The sequence below is a fragment of the Mus musculus genome, chromosome 15 (assembly GCF_000001635.26).
Source record: "Mus musculus strain C57BL/6J chromosome 15, GRCm38.p6 C57BL/6J".
NCBI lineage: Eukaryota > Metazoa > Chordata > Mammalia > Rodentia > Muridae > Mus > Mus musculus.
In genome coordinates, this window is record NC_000081.6 from 84,464,422 (window position 1) to 84,484,955 (window position 20,534).

The following is a 20,534-nucleotide window of genomic DNA, read 5'->3' on the forward strand; positions in this document are numbered from 1 at the left end:
TAATTAAGGTGAGGTCAGAGGACACAAAGGAAGTCTGCAGATTCCTTTGTGGTTTCTCTAGAGAGGGGATCTGATTCCCACGCAGCTGTGGGCTTTGTTTCATTATTTCTGGGACTTTCTTCAGCTCTCTGCCCACGGGTTACATGATATTATTACATAAAGTGATCTCAATAATGAAACTCAAGAGATTCAGTTCTTGCTGGTGTAGGCCAGGCTCAGAGTGTACAGACAACGGCCGCTAGGGCTAGCACGGGACCCAGGATTGAGATTTGAAGCAGGGAGCAGAAGGAATTAGGCCCTGAAGAAACCAAGTCCTGGACTGGGCTGGGATGTGGTCTCTGCTGCCTCAGGACCTCTGCGCTAACCACTCTCCTCCAGTCAGGAGAGCATCCCTGACATACCTACATCCCACGTGTTACTCCCTTCCTTCTCAGTCACTGTACCCTCCCCATCCTCACCCCGACTCACACACTTACTGAGAGTGAGCGGCTGGATTCCAGAGTTCTTTAGAAGATATGGAAGCAGAGGCAGAAGGACTTAGGAATGAGGTGTGCTCCCCTAGTTTCTGGTTTGAGAGATAAGGTGTAGGGGAAGGCGTTTATGAAGGTATTCTGAGACAGTACTTGCCTGGCAAGCTCAGGTTTCCCATGTGCCCCAGTGGCCTCAGTGACCCAAGACCTCCCTCCCCTGCACCTGGGCTATAGCTAGTGACACATAGTAACTATGTGTAACTTAACACAGGGCCCCAGACCTTAGCACAACCGACTCCATGATGGAAGCACCATCCAGGCTGTAAAACTCAACACGTAGACAGAACTACCTGCCAGAACTAAAACAGACCTAATCATCAAAGTCCATAGTTCTGGGAAAGTCTCTATATGTACTAACCTTGATTTTTGGCGTCTGTAGTTCTGCTTCTGGCTGTTTTTGCTAACTGAAGTATGTCAGCCCAGGATATGGATTTGTGCTTAAAAGATCACCCTGGGAAAGGTTGGGGGCTACTCTGGGATGGGTTTAAACCCATGGCGGAGTAATCTTCTCTGGTGTATATCTCATGACACTAGCAGGCTTCCCAGGTCTGCAGCAGGTTTCCTGCAACACTTGCAGGCTGTTGCCTGAAGTGAAACTGTTTCTAGATTCCCCTGCAGAGGCCAAGCCCTGGCCCTTAGAATGCAGCTTTGTGTAGACAAAGCTCCTGCCCTGTAACAGATTGAGGAGAGCATCCCAGCTACTCCTTAGCCAGTCAGACTCAGGGTCTCACAAAGCTCAGTTTGGACACAGGAGCTAAGAAAACCATGCACAATGTGAAGACAGGGCTGTGTGTCTATAGGACCAGGAGGGCAAGGGTAGATAATGTAGGCTGCTCTCTCTGTGGGTCACAAAAGGAACTTCATCTGCCCTTACTTTATCATTGATTGTGAGTGTTGTATTGCATAGCCCTCTGTCAGTGGTACCCGTGAAGACAGCCTCAGGAAGCTAATGGTGTCACCGTGCTGAACTGGGCTGTACCCAGTCATCAACTTTCCAGGCAACTTTCTGTGTGCTTCCGACTTGTGTGGGAAGCCCAGGAGGCCTGAGTGGATGTGTAAAGAACAGACGAAGTCTCGAGTGAATGTGTTTTGTTGACAGCCATGTCAACAACCAAATGCATCAGACCCACGGGGATGACGAAGCCTTCCCCCTGGGTCAGGCTCAGAGGGATGGCAAAGCTTTCCTCTGATCCAAGCGCAAATGTTGACTGCGTGCAAAAGCTAGCAACCACAGCTGAGGAGGAGATGTCTAGGAATAATCCGGGTCCTACGTGAACGCAACCCGAGGCTCCTTGCCCTCAGAGACCTCCTCCAGAGCCCCTCCCCCATGCTATACCTAATAAATGTGCTGAGGTACCCAGAGTTGTGTTCATACTACGCTCTCAGTGTGTGCACAACCCACTGGGCACCAGCTTTTCTGCATGTATGTCTGTGTGTCTGTCCTTTCTCCATTTCCTACCTTCCCAGTGGGGTCAAGTCTAAAGCCATGTAGGACATACAGACATCAGCATCCACATCTTGACTGTCCTAATACCAGCTCATTGACACCAGCCTCCGAGGAGGGAGTCATGTCCAAAGGCAGCTCAGACGATCAGGGCTTTGAGGATATGACTTCAAGGGGCTTTGAAGGCCCAGGGGAACCAGGCACAGTCTAAGAGAGGCCAGGCTATTCAAGGAAGTGTCACAGAACGGCCAGTCTTGAATGTTGCACAACAGATTTAAAAACCGGAACCCCACCCCAACCCCAAGCCACCAAGTTCTGGGAAAGACGCAGAGAACGAACACTGGTTGAGCCTTAGTGGTCCTAGGTCCTGTCCTTAAAGTCAACCCACATAAGGATACTTACTAGTCACCTGCAGGACAGACACTCAGACAAGGTTAGACCAGCTATGCTGACTTCAGAGTCAGAGCCGGGAGCTGTGTGCCTGAGGATAATAAAAGGCCCCCTGACCAGCTGCTGAACATTCCCTAACAAAACACAGAGCTGGTCTAGAGGAAGACCTGTGCCCAGTGCACTGCCGCTGCTGCAGCTGCTGCCAACAGCCTCCCGCTCTGATGAACAAGGCTGGCCACCCACCGGTCCTTTTGTTGGCTGAAAGGGAAGGCTAAATGGGGAAGCTGGCAGATGTGGCCAGCTCTGAGAGATGCCACCTGGGATTTTGCTTTCCCCATTGAAGACAGAATCCCCCAGCGACACACAGTCTCTCTTTGCTGGCAGGTTTAAGGCTTTGTGTAAACAGGAGCTAGGGAAAGAAAAAGAAACAAGCTTGCCAAGGCCCGATCCTAGCCAGGCTCTGGGCTGTGGACTCTGCGTGTGGTTTCTTCATTCCAGCACAGTTTTAAAGACAATGAAGGAACAGGAGCTGAGCCCACTCAAGAGGGTCTCAGCCTGGATGTGGATGGAGTGTGTGTCCCATGAGGTTGAGGTGTCCAGAGGTTGGTCTCTAAAACGGATGGGTGTGTAAGAGGTGAGGGGACCTTTAAGAGGTGGGGCTTAGTGGGAGGGTGTTGGGTCTCAAGGATTAGGGAGCTTGTCCTTACCCCATTAAAGTCATTTTTATGGGATCTCTCAACCCTGGCCACACTGGTTTTATATCTCTCCCCCTATACACACACCCACCATCTGCCTCATAACCTTTACTAGACATATAGCCTTATGCTGTTTGGACTTTCAGCCTCCAAAACAGTAACCTAAATAAACAAACCTTTGGGCTTTTCTTTGTAAAACAATCTGCCTTGAGTATTTTACTCTAGTAACAGAAAACAGATTAAGACAGGGTGTGAGGGAGAGGATAAAGCTATCCCTCTGAATGTCAGGCCCCAGCTAGTCACAGACCAGTTTCAGGGACTTTTAATGAAATCTCCAGGCTGCTGGGGACTCAGGGTTTGTCTAAAGAAGAGAAATTGCACCCAGTGCTGGTTAAAGAGGTTAGAGGATCGGGAGTTCAAGGTCAGCCTCAGGGACATAGCAAGTAGGTCCAGGATTGGGTTGGGGGTGGGGGGTGGGGAGGGGAGTTGTCCTTCAAGGAATCCTGCTGAGCGGCTGAGGGCTGAGCGGGCAAGGTGGGGAAACAAGGAAGCGGACCTGAAAATGGGAATCCCCACAGCTAATCTGGTAAGGCTCTAAGTGGCTGGGAGCAGCCTCCTAGAGAGCTCAGGGCAGCTGCTGGAGCTTGGGGTCGGGCACAGGGGAGAGAGGAGGGGGTTTGCTTAACCAGAGATCTGACTATCACCAGCCAAGACCTCCACAACTTGGCAAGGCTCAGTGTATCCTAGATATGGTGAAGGGGGAAAATGGGTGTCCAAGACCAGGAGAAAGATGATTAGGGTCACTCTGAGGGACCCAGCACTTTGGGGGCCTCTGTGGGTCCTGAGAAGGCTGAGGTTTCCAGTCATGGTTGTGAGAGGGTTGGGGGTGGGGACGATGACTTAGCCAGGGTGAGTTGGCAAGGGGAAGGCAGTAGACTCAGGGTTGGGTATGGGCAATCCTGTGGCATCAGAGGGATGCTCTTTCCTACAGCTGTGAGCACTTCTCAGGGGGCTAGGGGGGCAGGGCCAATCACCCCCCAGGCAGCTATTTCTCCTTTTCTGCTAACAGAATGCAAATTTTGGTCAATATGCCTGGTCCCATAGGGAGGATCCAGGACAAGTGATCTGTCGGGGGTGAGGGTGGGAATGGCCCCTACCTGCTACCTCAGGTTCCCTAGAAAGGCCAAAAGTCAGGGTCCTTGTGACTACAGAGGCCCATCCATCTTGGCCCTGTTTAGGCAGGGGAACATAACTTTAGCCCAGGTCCTGCAAACAGATAATCAGGGCACCTGCTCCCTGGGAATCCATATAAATCATGAGGTTTACATGTCCTTAGCCTGGCCCAGATAGTGACTTCACAATACTGAAGAATTAGCTTATGTCACAGGCTTTCAGGGTGGGCAAGCCTGGCTCATGTCTTAAGTCCCTCTTCTGTGGGGCTGTAGAGTAGCTTGCACAGAGGGCTAGGGGAAGCTGGTGGTGATGTTCTTTGACACTTTCTTTCAGAAAACCGTTCCCTCCTAGTTTGTATCCACCTTCCCTGGTAGGATGATGCTCACTAGCCTCTAGCCTGTGATTGTCCTCTGGAGGAAGAAACTGAGCAGGTGCAGGAAGGTGGCTGCCCAAGCTACCTATGAAGGACACTGGGCTTTAGGACCTAAGAGGGGCTTCCCTGTCCTCAGCAGGGGCTGATGTGGGCTAAGAGAGAGAGCAACTCAGACCAAGAAGGAAGAAGCTGCAGAGAAACGGCATCCAATTCTCCAATCACCCTCCACATGTTAAAGTGCCCCTGACAAAACCCCACTCTTTCCCTTCCTGCGACAGAGCCTGGGCTATTGAGTGGACCCTCTGACACAGGATTTTGACAACCCAAGTGGGTGGCTACAAGCACCTTGTACACACAAAAGAGACTCGGCCGTTTGTCCCCTGCTGGTCCTCTTCTGCCCGGCACCTCCAGGGGTTTTGCAAATTGACTGTTCACAGAGCAGGTCCACCACATGCAATTCAATCTGGGGAGAAAGTTCTCAGTGGGAGGCAGGCACACATTCCTCACTGCCTCGGCTTCATGCCCTGCAGTGGCTTGGGCTGATGACAGCTGGCAGGGCCTGGGGACCAAAGTGGAGGAATTCAGGGCTGGGGCTAGCACGGTGTGTCCTCCCAGCCAAGACATTTCCCTGCCGCATATTTCTGGTGGTGTGTCAAGTGGCTCCATCCGGCTGGTGAGGAGGGGGCAGAGAGAGCAAATGGGGGCCAGATTTCCATGAGGAAGGCGCCATCTTCTTGGTGACTCAGTGAGAGCTTTGGGAAGAGCCTTTATGGGACCAGACTAGACTCTGACTCTGGCTCTCAGGCATCCTTAGTGTCCAGCGTAGACACAACCTGCCACAAGGACTGTGTGCACCTCTTGAGGCCGGAAACCAGCACTGAGTTACCCACAGATTCAGCCGACAGCTTCCAGGCAGCAGCTGGTGCTGAGTTAAGTGGGCCAGGTTTCCTCCTCATCCTACCTGCAACCTGTGCATCCCTGTCATGGCCACTACAGGTGGCTTGGGAAACTGTGGCACTAGGTAGAAAGATGATAGTCTTTGGGTCCAGTTGAGCTTCAGTGTCCGATGAGACGGCAAGCCCAATGGTACAGTTATGGATCTTACCGAGAGCCACTGTTGAGCTCTGAATAATTGAAACTCCATAAGCTCTGGAATCCTGATAAGTCCTGTGGCTAGGGCTGCACTGTGTGCCTCCCTCAATGAGATTCAGCCCCCAGCTCCTGAGAAGGCGATGATGTTAGAGACAAGGTCTTAGGGAAGAGAGGAGTCAGAAAGAGGTAGTTAAATAGATCAGGTCCTTTATAGGAAGGGGTCAGGACACCAACCAATACAACCTTATGAGGACAGGACGAGGTGGTCTCTACTGTAAGGAATGGGGCTCCTGGCCATGCCTAGATCTTGAAGTTGGGGACTGCAGAGTAAGGCAGTAGAATCTGTCATTTAACCATGCACGCAGACTCAGGTGTTTATGGTGGCGCCAGATAACTGAGTACCGTGGTAGTGAGGGGGAGGAGATCGGTCTGGCCATCAGAGCCTCTGGCGATTACCATGGGTCTCAATGACATCAGTCAGGTCCCCTCCCTCCTTGAGCTTCCAGATGGGATGCTACTGAGCAGTGGAAGCCTGTCCAATGTGTGTGAGGCCCTGGGGTCCATTCCCAGCAATGTGAAACCCAGCAGCTTGAGGCCTAGGCTTGTTCATGGTGACATTGTCCTGCTCACAAAACCACTGGGGAGATGGGGTACATGGATACAGTTTGCACCAGCTCAAATCAGAAGGACCTACAAATTACACTTGGGGGTGAGAGGGTACTTCCTGCATAGACTCCCAAGTGGCTGCTGATCTCCAATTCACCCTTTATCTCATGTGTTTTAAACACTTGAGGATGGTGAATATATATATATATATATATATATATATATATATGTGTGTGTGTGTGTGTGTGTGTGTGTGTGTGTGTGTATTTTGGCTTTACTTTCCAGGCAGAAAAATACATGCAGCAATAAGCCCCAGGACTGGGGTTAATTCACCGCCGACCCAGGGGAACAGGTTTAATCCAGGCACAGGGGAAGCAGTGTGAACCTCACAGCAGCATCCTGGGGAGGAGAGGGTGTGGTAGGATTTTTTTTGCAAAGGGGAGGGGGAAGCTTTCTTTCTCAAACACCACCATAACAGACACAACAAGAGTGTTCAATAGATTGTCTCCTCGAAACCACTCCCATCCTGGCTCACACTGTCTTCTGTCTGCCAGTATCATGGGCATCATGAAGGCAGGAACAGTGACTCTCTCCCCATCCCATGTCCCTGCCTTCTACACAAGGCTCGATGGCAGAAAGCAACTGGGAAGCAAACATTGGGCAATACCCTACTATGTGCTAACTCATATTCAGTGCACAGTGTGGCTAGGCTCATTGTATAGATTCACAGATGGAGTCCAGAGGGACAAGTAACCCCCTCAAGGCAATCACTCAGAACAGTCAGAATGTGTGTGTGTGTGTGAATCCATTGATTTCTGGCTCTCAGTACCTGCCTGCTGAGGGACTGGGTATGAAGCTATGATCCTGAATAACTCTGGGGCCTGTGCAAGTCCCTTAACCTCACCTGCTAATTGGGCCTCTGTCTGTCCCCACCAGAGCTTCCTCAGGGCACTGTAGGGGAAATCTGACAGGAATTGGTGACACCCGGACAAGATGTCCAATTGTACGAGTGGCAGACTTTGAAGCAGAGAGGGTGGTGGCCATGAAAGTCCATCAGTGACTTGGGAGCTGGGAACACACCATATGAATGACAAAAGCGGGCTCAGACTTCCAAACATGATGGCTTTCGGCTCCTTTGGTTCCCTCTGCAGTCCCAGAGTTGGCTCGAGGGATCCCCAATGGGGCCATATACATATTAGCAAGCCCGAGGGCCCCGAGGGCCAGTCAGGCTCATTTCCAAGCTGTGAAGTTATGGTGACTATACCCTGTCCCTCTGCCCAGGAGAGTCCTGGCCTTGATGGCTTCCAGTTCTCCAGAAGGAAAGAGCCTCTCTCCCTGGATCTCGGATGCTGGTGGGTGATGGATTCCCTGTGAGTGAGAGAGATTCCATTTGGCTGATGATGTGGCCTGGGTGGTGCCCAGAGCCTTCCCAGGGCTTTCCAGGAATCCCACCCTGGCACTCCCAGTCTGACGAGGCTGGAGTCAGGACTGGAACCAGCTAGCTCTGCGTTGACCCATAGAGAGTACCGGAAAAGGCCATAGTGCTGAAGGCAAACCTCCCATTTCACAGATGTAAAGGTCAAGGCCTTGGGCCTGCCTCCTGTCCATTATCCCCATCCTTTCTCCTCTTGTCATATGTAAGATTGGACCACTTGTACCCTACCTCCTGATACTGGCGACTCACTTGGCCCCGAGAACAGGAACTTTGGGTGTGGGGAAAGGGCCCTGAAAGGTCAGCATAGGAAGCCAAAGGTGAGGGTCCATAGCAGAGGCAAGGATGCTCTCAGGATACTGAGCCACACTGGGCCTGGTCCTCTTTCCCAGGGAGTTTTGGCTGACACACACTAGCTGAAGCCTTCAGTTGTCTATGAACCCTTCATCACTGGTCCAGGTCCTGCCCAGGAAGGTTTCTTTGTCCTTATACCTTGTGTGGCAGTGTGACTATCTCTCAGCACCACGGGAAGGTCACAGTGTGACCAGGCAAGCTAGGGTGGGGAGTTTGAGTTCATTCAGAGAAGAAATCCTGTAGGACTGGCCCTTCCAAGTTCTCTGCCTGCTATGACCCCAGCAGAAGCCACAGCCAGTAGGCTACCTAGGATAGTCAGCAGTGGCCATGGGCTGTGATAGGGGCTGGGTTCAGCCTCCTGTCCAGCTAAACCACGGTGAGGCTAGAGGAAAGGCCTGGTTGTGTTTGTCCACATCTAAAGCAAGTTCTGGGAGCCATGTAAGAGGGTGGGGGCAGCAAGCTACTCAAATGCCCTGGTGGCCAGGAGCTATGCTGTGCTAGAAGCCACTAGACAAAGAGACTCTGTCCAGTCTTTAACTGGTGTAGATTTGGAAAGTCAGCAAATCCTGGATAAGGGGGACATTGGTCACCAGCGGCCAGTAGAGGAGGTCACCAGGGAAAAAAGGGTGGAAGAGAAGCAAGCCACACCCAGTTCTTGTTGCCTCCCTGAGCCCATGATGGAGGTTCCAGGGAAAGACGGTCTCTGGGAGAGAGAGGGCAGGCAGAGTGTCTGGGATATCGAAGTTCACCTATGGTGGCCCTCACCCCCCTGGGCTGCTATGAGGAAGGTGACCAGGTGGAAGCAGAATCTTAAGGGTTCTTTGGAAAGTCAGCTGTGTCGGATGGCGTTTTGCTAAAGCAGATTCGTGAAGGGACTGAAGCACAGACTCAGGATGTGCTGCTGATGCAAGCACGTGAAAGGACACGTGATGACGAATTCTTCGCTAACAACACGCATGTATTGGTCCACCTTACATTGCATAGTTGAGCTCCATTTGTCATGACTCCATAGAGAGAAACGCACCAAAAAAAAAAAAAAACCTTCTGGCGGTGTGCTGCTGCTTCTTGCTGCTTCTGCAGACTTGGGTTGATTGGCAGAGTGATGTCAGTTGAGACAGACACACGTGGAGTTTGGCTAGGCCAGACTCATGGGCTGAGGCAGGACACATGGTGAGGCAAGACCCTCGGAGGACACGTGGTGTTTGGAGGGAGTGTAAATAGGACTCAAGGGACTGTGAGAGGGGCTTGCTGGGAGAGCTAGCTCTGCGAGGCTTCTTGTTCTTGCATCTTTGCTGATCTTCCCTTTGTTGAGAGAGGCACAGCAGAGAACTTTCTCCTGGTGTCCAAATCCCTCCTGCTGACTTGTGCCAATTTGGCTGAGGCCTGGCTATTCCTGCTAGGTTGTACCACTGCTGCTGCTATCCCGACCCTACTGAACTGGACTGCTGGTACATCTGTGAAGTATTTCTGAGTGGATCGAGCTGCCACTGCTGACCTGTGAACTGCTGATTTCCTGACAACGCAGATGGGACTTGCTCCAAAGAACAATTTCTAAACAGGTCTACCTCCCCCGTATCCTTTTTCCCCCACTACCTCTGGTGGATGGTGAGCTAGAAGGGAGGTTAAAGCATTTAAGAACCCTCATTAAAAGTAGGCTTTGAAAACAATTAAAGTTACACTAGGTTGTGGGGTAGAGCCTTTTGAGGATTGGGTCCCCCAGCATAAGAAGATAGCAGGGGAATGAGCTGGTGACCTTCTGTGAGCTGGCAATGTGTCCTCCTACCCACTGCCACAGCCTGGAGCACAGAGGGGCTATGCCAGTCAGGTTTGGGGAGTGGGGACCCACCCCAGATCCCCAAAAAGGCAGCCAAGACAGAGCCAGCCCTTGTCCCAGGAGACCCAGAGCCCACATTAACCATGGGGCTGGCTCTCAGGGTCAGCTGTGGTTGGCAGTGCCACCCCAGCATAGAGTGACTCTTCCTTACCACCTGAGTGTCACGCACTTCTGGAAGCTGTGCCTTTATAAAAGGCCTTTCCATCTTAGCCAGGGACATTGAAAAGAGGCTCTGGTCTTCAAAAGCTTTTTGAAGCAAATACATCTTTTCATAACATGAATGACAGTTTGAAGAAGCCAAATCTGGGCTGCAGCTCTGATCTATCCTTAGGTTCCTTACACAAGGGAGGAAATGGCTATTCACACACACACACACACACACACACACACGCACACGCACACGCACACGCACACACGTGCACACACGTGCACACACGTGCACACACATATACACACACGTACATATATCCAAGCACACATGTACAATATGCTCACATGTGCACACATGCACACAGACACAAATATGTTCAAAACCACACTCATTCACGCATAAACATGCCTGTGCATGTGCACACACACATACATATATACATATACATATATACATATGTGCCACATATGCTCATACACTTGCACATACATTGACATGTACACAGAAACACATGTATGTACATGTGCACACAAACATGTTCACACGCAGATATCCACACGCGTACTAATGCTTATCTGAGTCGCATGGTTACCACTAGTAACAAATTGACTATTAACTGAAGCACAGTATTGGGAGAACAGCACATAGTGACCTGCACCAGCCCAAGCAGAGAGTCTTAGAGCTGAGACCCAGAGGGTGATCCCAAAGGGACCAGCTGGTTGGTGGTAGGAATGGCCTTGGGAAAGCCTGTGCAAAGGCCCTGAGGCAGGATCTTGGGATGTAACTGAAACAGAGAAAGACCCAGGGTGACCCAAACTAGACTGGGAGGGTTTTCTGAATTCCATTGAGATGTTTGGTTTTTCCTGAGAGTCAGGATCCCTTGAAGATTTCTTGTAGGGATGTCACCAGGCTCCTGAGCTCTCAATTACCATCGCCCTGGTATCTGGAAGCATTTGGAGCCTTCCTCCAGCACCATCCAAACCAGATGCCTTGGGCAGCATTAACGAAGTGTTGATGCTTGAACATCAGGAACCAGTTTCCTGCTTGAGAGAGGGAATGGATTGCAGCTGTCCCTGCCTCCTGTGAGTATAGGACCCTGCAAGGTAGCCTTGGGGAAAGTGACATGGCTCTGATTCTGGGAGAAATGGCTAGAGCTGGGGTTCCAGTGCAGGACCCTATGGGGAAAGGTGTGACCGTTCCTTGGTGGTTACATGTGACAGCACACTTCCTCTGGCGCACTTGTGAATAACAACCAGGCTCTTGTATGAGGTGACCAGTGTTCCAAGATCATCTGGGAGTTCAGCATGAGAGCGTGCTTGGTGTCTCCATTTCCTGTCTGCTGCTGTGACAAACGCTATAGCCAAAACTACTTAGGGGAGAAGATGGCTCACGCGGTTTTCATTTCCAAGCCACTGTCCATCATTGAAGGAAGTCAAAGCAGGAGCTCAAGGCAGTCCTGCTTGCTACCCACACACCTCCAACCAATGGACTCACTTGATAGCCAAAGTAGTGTGGTGGGAACCACGGAGGAGCTGCTGGCTAGGTTTCTTATATAGCGCAGAATCACCTGTCTAGGGAATGTTGCTACCCATAGTAGGCTGTGCCCTCCTTTGTCAGTTAGCATTTGAGACAATCCTCCACAGACAGGCCCACAGGCTAGTCTGATCTGGACTACCTCTCAACTGTGACTCCCTTCTCAGTGACTTTAGGTTGTGTTACACTGACAGTTGCATAGCTAATGAAGGGACAGGTAGAGAATGGAGCAACACAGGGCCATTGCAGCTGCTAGGCTCTAAAAGGAATTGGAGGATTTCTCCCTGGCTCCTTTGGAGGGAATCAACTCTGCTGATACCTTGATCTTGATTTTTGTGTCCAACACCATGTGACATTGAAAATTTGTTATTTCTAGCCTCGGGTTTGAGGTCATCTGTGCCCAATGCCTGCATTATTCTGACAAGAGACCTCCACCTGGAGGACTCCAGCTGTCTGCCAGATGACTGGGCCACAGCTCGTGAGCTCCCACCTGCCTCAGGGAGCCCACCATCTTATGCCTTTTCTACTTGAAATGTCTCATCGAGATGGTGATCATGTGACCAGCTTAGCCAATCAGAGGCTCACCAGAGCTTTGCCTGGAGGTGAAGAAACAGGAGCCATGGGTCCTGGAGGAGATGCTGCCATCAGTGGGCAGTGCCCAAAAGGCTTTCATGGGCCCAATAGCCAGATATGCCTAGGTCCTAGGCCACCAGGAGCCACCACATGGTTTCTGTTCCCTTCCTGCTTCCTAAGTGTGTTGGGGCTGGAGAGATGGATCACTGGTTTAAATCACTGATTGTTCTTGCAGAGGTTCAATTCCTAGCACCCATATCATGGCTCATAACCATCTATAATAACTCCAGTTCCAAGGGATCTAATATACTCTTAGACCCTCTACAGCAACAAGCATACACATGATACACAGACATGTATACAGGCAGACACTTACACATAAAATAAAATAAACTTTTTTTAAAAAAAAGAGATAAAGATATAACATTTTTTAAAGGCTAAAAAAATATGGTTTTATCTGTAAGCATCCCCTGATGCTGCCCTTACCTGGGCTTTGTCCACCCATGATAGATACAGAGGTCTGTATATGACCTATTTTGTGTACCTTGCAGTCCCCAGAAAGTGTACCATTGCCACCACCAGAGGAGGGGGACTGAGGAGACCCACCCAGGGTGTGTATCCCAGGCGTTGTTGGGTGGATCCAGTCCCTGATGATGGCTGCCCCCTTCCCCTGTTGCCTCCAGCCTGCCTCCTCCTTCTATACCCTTCAGGAACAGAAGTTCTGAGCATGACCATTGTGAGGACTGGGGGTGCCATGGAGATGGAACAAAGATGGGATAGGATGGAGATGTGATGAAGATGGGTGGGATGAGATGAAGATGATAGAGATGGGATGGGGATGATGGAGATGGGATGGGGATGATGGAGATGGGATGGGGATGATGGAGATGGGATAGGGATGATGGAGATGGAATGAGGATGATGGAGATGGAATGGGATGATGGAGATGGAATGGGGATGATGGAGATGGAATGGGGATGATAGAGATGGGATGGAGATGATGGAGATGGGATGGGGATGATGAAGATGGGTGGAGATGATAGAGATGGGATGGAGATGATGGAGATAGGATGGAGATGGGATGGGGATGATGGAGATGGGATGGGGATGGATGATGGAGATGGGATGGGATGATGGAGATGAGATGGGATGGGGATGATGGAGATGAATGGGATGATGGAGATGGAATGGGGATGATGGAGATGGAATGGGGATGATAGAGATGGGATGGAGATGATGGAGATGGGATGGGGATGATGAAGATGGGTGGAGATGATAGAGATGGGATGGAGATGATGGAGATAGGATGGAGATGGGATGGGGATGATGGAGATGGGATGGGGATGGATGATGGAGATGGGATGGGATGATGGAGATGAGATGGGATGGGGATGATGGAGATGAAATGAAGATGGGATGGGGTGATGGAGATGAGATGGTGTACTGGCTGGTTTTGTGTGTCAACTTGACACAAGCTGGAGTTATCACAGAGAAAGGAGTTTCAGTTGGGGAAGTGCTTCCATGAGATCCAGCTGTGGGGCATTTTCTCAATTAGTGATCAAGGGGGAAGGGGCCCTTGTGGGACCATCCCTGTGCTGGTGGTCTTGAGTTCAATAAGAGAGCAGGCTGAGCAAGCCAGGGAAGCAAGCCAGTAAAGAACATCCCTCCATGGCCTCTGCATCAGCTCCTGCTTCCTGACCTGCTTGAGTTCCAGTCCTGACTTCCTTTGGTGATAAACAGCAATGTGGAAGTGTAAGCTGAATAAACCCTTTCCTCTCCAACTGCTTCTTGGTCATGATGTTTTCGCAGGAATAGAAACCCTGACTAAGACAGATGGAGATGGTAGGGGGATGATGGAGATGAGATGGAGATGATGGAGATGGGATGGGGATGATGGAGATGATGGAGATAAGATGGAGATGATGGAGGTGGGATAGGGATGATGGAGATGGGATGGGGATGATGAAGATGATGGAGATGGGATGGAGATGATGGAGATGGGATGGAGATGGGATGGGGATGATGGAGACAGCCATTCTTCTGGGCCCACCTACAAACCCATCACAGATCCTCAGAAAGTCTCTGTATAATACCTGTGAGTGGGTCCTGGTAAGGTGGTCTTCAGAAGGTGGCCTTGTATGTCCTGCTCCCTCCGGCCATGTGGACCCTGTGCTACTTCTGCCCCTTTGTCCTTGTTCATCTGTTCTGCTGGGGTCCAGTCCACAGGTGGCTATAATTCTCCCCACATATGTCACAGATATTTCCCCGGCTTTCAGCTTTCCCAGGCTGCTGTGAACATAGGCTCCTCTCAGTTGCTCCAACCTGAAAGTGGGAGGAGGAGGCTTGGCCCAGAGTGCTTGGAGGCTGAGGGCAGCCGGGAACCAAGGGAGTAGCAGAATAATAGGCTTGGGACTCAGTGGCCCAGTTAGAGCTGGGTCCAGGCATGCCAGCTGCCTAGGGGACAGATGGTATGGGATCTGGGGATCATCCAGCTTAACCATGCCAACTCAAGCCTGGGTAGGGTGCAGAGCAGGGGTTTCCAGGACCCTTGGGTCTCACCACAGCTCAGTTCATCAAATCCTTGTATCTTTAAGCACTCCATTCCTTTATGGTGACTGAGTCTGGCTCATTGTTTGGAACATTTGTGTGTGTGTGTGTGGGGGGGGAGTTAAACCAAGCTCCCTGCAGCAGGCAAGGAGACAGACAAGGACACACATCGTGAACACATGGAATGGATGAAGATGTGTAGGGAACTCGAAGAGGAGGCTAGGAGCTCTGCTGATCTGGGGTGGGCACTTGCTATCAACCTTTATCTCACAGGGATAGAGGACATACTTTCAGCATGGATCCCTTCTTTTCATGGTACAAATCCCCAGAGACAGAGTTGCCCCTCTCTTTCTCCCTCCCCCTCTCTCCCTCTCTTCCCCCCTCTTTCCCTCTCACTAGTAGACAAAATTTTAAAATTCAAATTTCTTACAATAGCATCAGAAATGCAGTGCACCCAAGAATGCATCTAAAGAAAGCTGTGTGTGATCCAACCAGAAGCATCAGAAAGATACCAAGAAAAGGAAGCAAGGTTTCATAATAACAGAGATCCCCCCACACACACTTGGGAGAAAACAGCCCTGTGACCATCCCTATCCCACCCATAGTGACCTATAAGTGTGACACTCTCCCAATGCCAGCAGGCTTTGGAGTATGCATTTATAAATTGATAAATGGCTCCTAAAAGTTGCAGAGAAGCAAAGTATCCTGTCATATCCAAAACAGCAAAGATGGATGTCACGATGCTGGATCGGAGACATCCTAGTGAGCCCATAGCTTTGAACATGGAGGACCGGGTGAAGAAGGCACTTAGGGGTGCAGAGACTGCACCTGGTAAGGGCAGGTAAAGGGAGGGTGATGAAGACGTCTGCTGTCTGGGACACCAGGACACACTTTGTAAACTTATGCATGAGCATACTGAGTCATCTGTAGGCCCTTTTGGTCTCCCATTTCATAGATACGTAAACTGAGGGTGAATACTACTCACCTCAAGTCACCCAGGATTGGGATTTTCACAGATCTAATGCAATAGTCTAGGCCTGGACCAGAGAGGAATGTCAAGAGTGATCAGGGAACAGCCACACAGATGGGACAACATCCTTTCTTAGAGGCGGGACCCTCTTGAGAGGTAGGTATAGTGTGTCTGGGCTGTCTCCACTGCTTTCCTCCTATCAGAATTTTGTGGGCTCCTTTGGCCCCAGTAGCTGGGTGGCACACAGCCCAGGTGGCTCCTGTCTACATCTCCTAGGTCTGGGAGGGAGGTGAGCTGTGAGAAGCTGTGAAGGAGAAGAAGAGAAGAAGGAGAAGAAGAAGGGGAAGAAGAAGAAGAAGAAGAAGAAGAAGAAGAAGAAGAAGAAGAAGAAGAAGAAGAAGAAGAAGAAGAAGAAGAAGAAGAAGAAGAAAGAGGAGGAGGAGGAGAAGTAGAGGAGGAGGAAGAGGAAGAAGGGGAGGAGGAGGAGTACAAGGTAGAGGAGGAGGAGCAGCCTCAGAGCTGATGAGCAAGGCATGAATGGGTCCCTTGCTGTGCAACCGAGCTCAGCCCCAGCTGGGGTGGTTGGTCAGCCACACCCTGGTCGCCAAGACAAGCCCTTCACCTGTTCCCCAAGCACAGGAAAGCAGAGCCATGAATTTACCTAGAACAACTCCAGTGCCTGCAGCTCCTGCATGTGCATTTATTGCTGCTCTCATTAGGGTTTGTCCCAAGAAAGGGTGCAAAGGACTAGCCAGGGGTGCCAGGGCCGGGAAGGCTTGTGACTCTACAGTAAGGAGCCATCTAACCAGGTGTCTCCAGGTGCCCTTATCCTTACCCTCTGTGGACATGGTGAGAAGGACCCAGGAAAAAGGAGTCCACGGGATGACTAGAACTGTGAAAAATGTGTGGCCCAATCCATCAAAGCCTCTGGGACCAGGTGTGGAGCAAAGGATGCAACAGAGGCAGAGATGGGAGAGACCCGGCCAGGTGTAATGCCTCCCCACCCCCCACCATGGTCAGACCACCTGGATTACTAGGACAGCAGAGATTTGGAGTGAGCATTCCATTAATTAGGGTGCACAAGCACAGGCTGGGCATGTGGGAGGTGCCTCTGATTTTCTACTTACACATGGGATGATACTTAATAGGCAACGCCCCCCAGTTTATGGGATTGCCGTGAATTCAGAGTACACCCTCATATGCAAAGATGAGGCAGACTGCTGGTGGGGGTGGGGGAGGAGAGGCTGGCTGGGACCACCATCCCGTGCTTGTGGGCTGTAGGTAGATGGCAAGCCAACCTGCTGCCAGGCTCCTCAAGACGTTAAAGCGCTGGGTGGGGGTAGGCGGCTCGACTCGCCTCAGCCCTCAGAGCATTCGTCTTGATCCCAGATCTCAATTAGCGTTGCTAGACCGCAGGGCGGCTTTATGGAGTGGAAAAAATCCATTAAGGATTTTAAAGCAAAGCTCAGGACATAATCACCTCATTGCTGGGACTTCCACATGGGATGCAGTCTCTGCCAGCTCTCAGGAGGCCCTCGGCCTCCACCCACCTGGTTCAGGTGTGGGTTGTGCCTTGGGGACTAAATGAGCCAGGCACCTAGCAGCAGCCCCCACAGCCTGGGCCATGCTCACAAGGGCAATGTGTCTTTGGACCTGTTCCCTGTATAGGAATTCAGCCAGCCAGCTCCCTTCCCCACCACTGAAGCAGCCTGGGACAGTTCAGACCTGATGCTGTCTTTCCCTTGCCTGGCTGGGACATTGCTGTAGCCAGTTCTGCCAGCTACTAGTGGCCATCCAGACTCTCTGGACCTCCAGACTCCTGCCTGTGTCAGGGTAGGGAGAGAGGAACTGCCCAGAGGGGGTTGCTAAGGATACGGGTGAGGTGACAGTTCAGTGGACAGCATGGTGACAGGCTTCCTCTGCCTCTACCTTTCTCATGCATTAGTTGTGTCTCTGCCAAGACTCTTCTCCATCGCAGGCCTGGCTGCTGTGCAGGCTCAGTCAGTCTTTGCCTCCAGGAAGCTCTCCCTGGTTACCTAGAGCAGCCTGGCAGTACAGAGCACACAGGAGGGATGGCGGGGATTGATTTCCAATGACCAGCCTTTTATAAGGCAAGGCCCAGGTTGAGGCACCATCCCAGAAGGTTTCCCAGGGATTCCAGAAGCTTCTGATATAGCCCTGAGTCCGGCCAAGCCCTCCCTCTCTTTGTCCCTTTGCTGTGGGTTCACAAGCCTCAGCCTTCTCCCGTTTCCTATTTAGACTCTGTCCACATCCTTGAACTGCCATCTTTTACTCAGACTAGCCTGTCTCCTACCCACTCCTCCTACCCTGGCTTTCTATCTAGGTGTATGGAGTTCAAGTCCACCTGCTACAGAAAGCTCCCAGATCTCATCATGTTAAAGCAGGGTCATGCATGCACACGCGCATGCGCGTGCATACACACACACACACTCTCTCTCTCTCTCTCTCTCTCTCTCTCTCTCTCTCTCTCTCTCTCTGCTGGTCCTAGACATAGGCACTTTGCTCCGAGAGCAACAATGAACCAGAGGGGTCTCCCAGAACTCATCCAGACAACACCATGTCCGCAGCGTGCCCAAGCTTGTTCAGGAATCACACAGTAGGCGTACAACGTGAACTCACCCAGCTCAGCCCGGTCTACTTCCACACTCAGACCCTTCCTCCAGCTCCCACTGCCCACGGTGCTGAGTCCCTGGTGCCATGGCTCATTGTGCTAGGCCAAGTGGGGAGAGGAGCTTGCGGGGGCCCTAGAGAGAGCTGAAGTGCACTTGCCTGGAATTAATGGGGGTGGGGGGAAGCAGAGAGCTTCTCCCTAATTGCCCTCCTTTCCAGTGTTTACAAGCCCTGATTTCCCCTGGCTCCAGGCTGCCCATCAGTGGGGCCAAGAATGCAAAACCACCAAGTTCTTTTGAGAGATCCTGGGCTTGAGTGCTCTCAGGTGTGCCGTGGGCAGAAGGATGAGAACCGGCTGCCTTGAAGAGAGCCTGGGGGTGCCTTCCAGGACCTTCTGGACTTGAAGAAGAGCTAGGCATCCCAGTGGCTTGGTCCTAGCTAGAGGTGTGGGGCAGGAGGAGGGGATGATGGGAGTGAGAGACAGGAATATGAGAAGGCTTCTTATGCTGGGCTCCTGTGCCTCTTCTCTAACGGCCAGAGGACTGTGATTCTAACGGTCAGGTCTAACTCAGAGGCAGTGTGTGCAGATCTGTCTTACACACTGGAAAGTGCCGATCCCTGCCGCGAGTGAATCCAGAGGCCTCTCATAGTACAGGCGAGGATGTCTGGTCAGCTCCCAGACACCGAGGGTCAACTTCACGGGGCAGTAACTATTAGGGCGCTTTACTACCTGTGCACACTGTAAAGTGGTTTTCCGTGGTATCTGCAGTTGGATCCCCGGAAGCGGTGAATGTGACCCTCCCACAGCAAAGGGGGCCACCTTCCAGAGGTGTTCTTTCTCTTTTCCCCACTAGGATGCAAGACCCTGGTCAGCAGGGACTCACCCAGTCCTCAGACTGCATGTTACCATAACATGGCCTGGGGGACCTGTGACTGCCTTCTTTGTGACAAAGGGACTCTCCAACTGGATCTCAGGGGGAGCTTCTTGGTGGAAAACTGGGCCTTGTTGTCTGCCGAGGCTGAGTTAATTATTGTCCCTAGAGCAGGGACCAGGAAGGAAGGTCAAGTGGGCGGACCTGATCTCCAGCACTGGCCAGGACACTGTGGAGGAGGTTGTGAGCTGGGGAGCACGGACTCCTTCTGGAAGCTGAGAAGAGCTCTCCGCCTTCATCCAGCAAGGACACGGGGTACCCAATCCTCCACCTCAAGAAGCAGATGGCCCCCAAACCCCCAAGTTTCCAGAAACTTCACAGAGGAGCACAGCTACTCATCCCTTGATTTCAGCCAGGGAAGGCAACCAGGATTCTTCATAGACAGCTGGGAGAAAGTAGATCAGGGGCTGAGCCTGTTTGTTTGTTCAGGGTGGCACAGGTAATGGAGCCTGGGGCCTCACACACATTAGGCAAGTGTTCTGTCTTCGAACCATACTCCAGCAGGAAGTGCTGTTTAACCCTCTGCGTTTGTAGTTGTTGGAGACACAGCAAAAGGAAAACAAGCCACCATCAAATCCCTCCAGAAAGACACTGCCCTGGAGCTTGGGGTGGGCCTCACTGGCCGCTGGCAGACCCTGAGGTGCACACATCCTCAGGGCAAAGAGCCAAGGAGCTGTTGGAGAGGCTGGCAGAGCCCAGGCAGTTAGTGAAGATGTGCCGGGCTCATTTTGCCAGGCTTATCCTAATCCCTATGGTAGGTGGTTTCAGAGGCTTAGGAGCTGAAAGGGAGGCAGGGACCGTGACGCTCTCCTCTGCCTGCTGCTTGAGTGTTGCTGAAGACAGGTGGTCCTGGCACCAGTGGGTGGCTACATGGCTGACAGCCAGGGGGTGCTTTGGGTTGTCACTGGAGATAGGGCTGTCTGAGCAGAGAAGATGCAGGAAGGTGGGCTGAACCCAGAACTCTGGACAGCCAAGGCATATAAGCCGACCCCCACTTCTTTTCCCTCCCCCTTTAACTTGGGGTCTTGTGGATATTGTCACCAGGCATTCCTGGAGGACAGTGATGTACTGGTGCCCATGTGTCTCCTATCCCATGCAATGCAACAAGCACCCACCATAGGCCAGGCCCTGGGATGCAAGAGTTGTGAGTCAGGAGTCTCTCTCCAGGAGTGCTCAGGCCTGGATGGTGATGATGGAGAGATGTAAGTATCAGCTGGTATGGTGAGCAGAGCAGCTGTGGGGATGTCGGGGACCCACAAGCAGCTGATGGGGTG

The 20,534-nt window shown here is 51.6% G+C and overlaps 1 protein-coding gene across 1 annotated transcript in view; it reads right to left on the reverse strand.

Annotated features, from left to right (window-relative positions):
• Window positions 1-18,439, reverse strand: part of Shisal1 (shisa like 1) — a 103,658-nt gene extending 85,219 nt beyond the window's left edge. Inside the window, exon 1 of the mRNA NM_001374163.1 lies at window positions 18,338-18,439. The gene's annotated coding sequence lies outside the window, so the exon portion shown is untranslated. The remainder of the gene's footprint in view (window positions 1-18,337) is intronic.
• Between the last annotated feature and the right edge of the window lie 2,095 nt (window positions 18,440-20,534).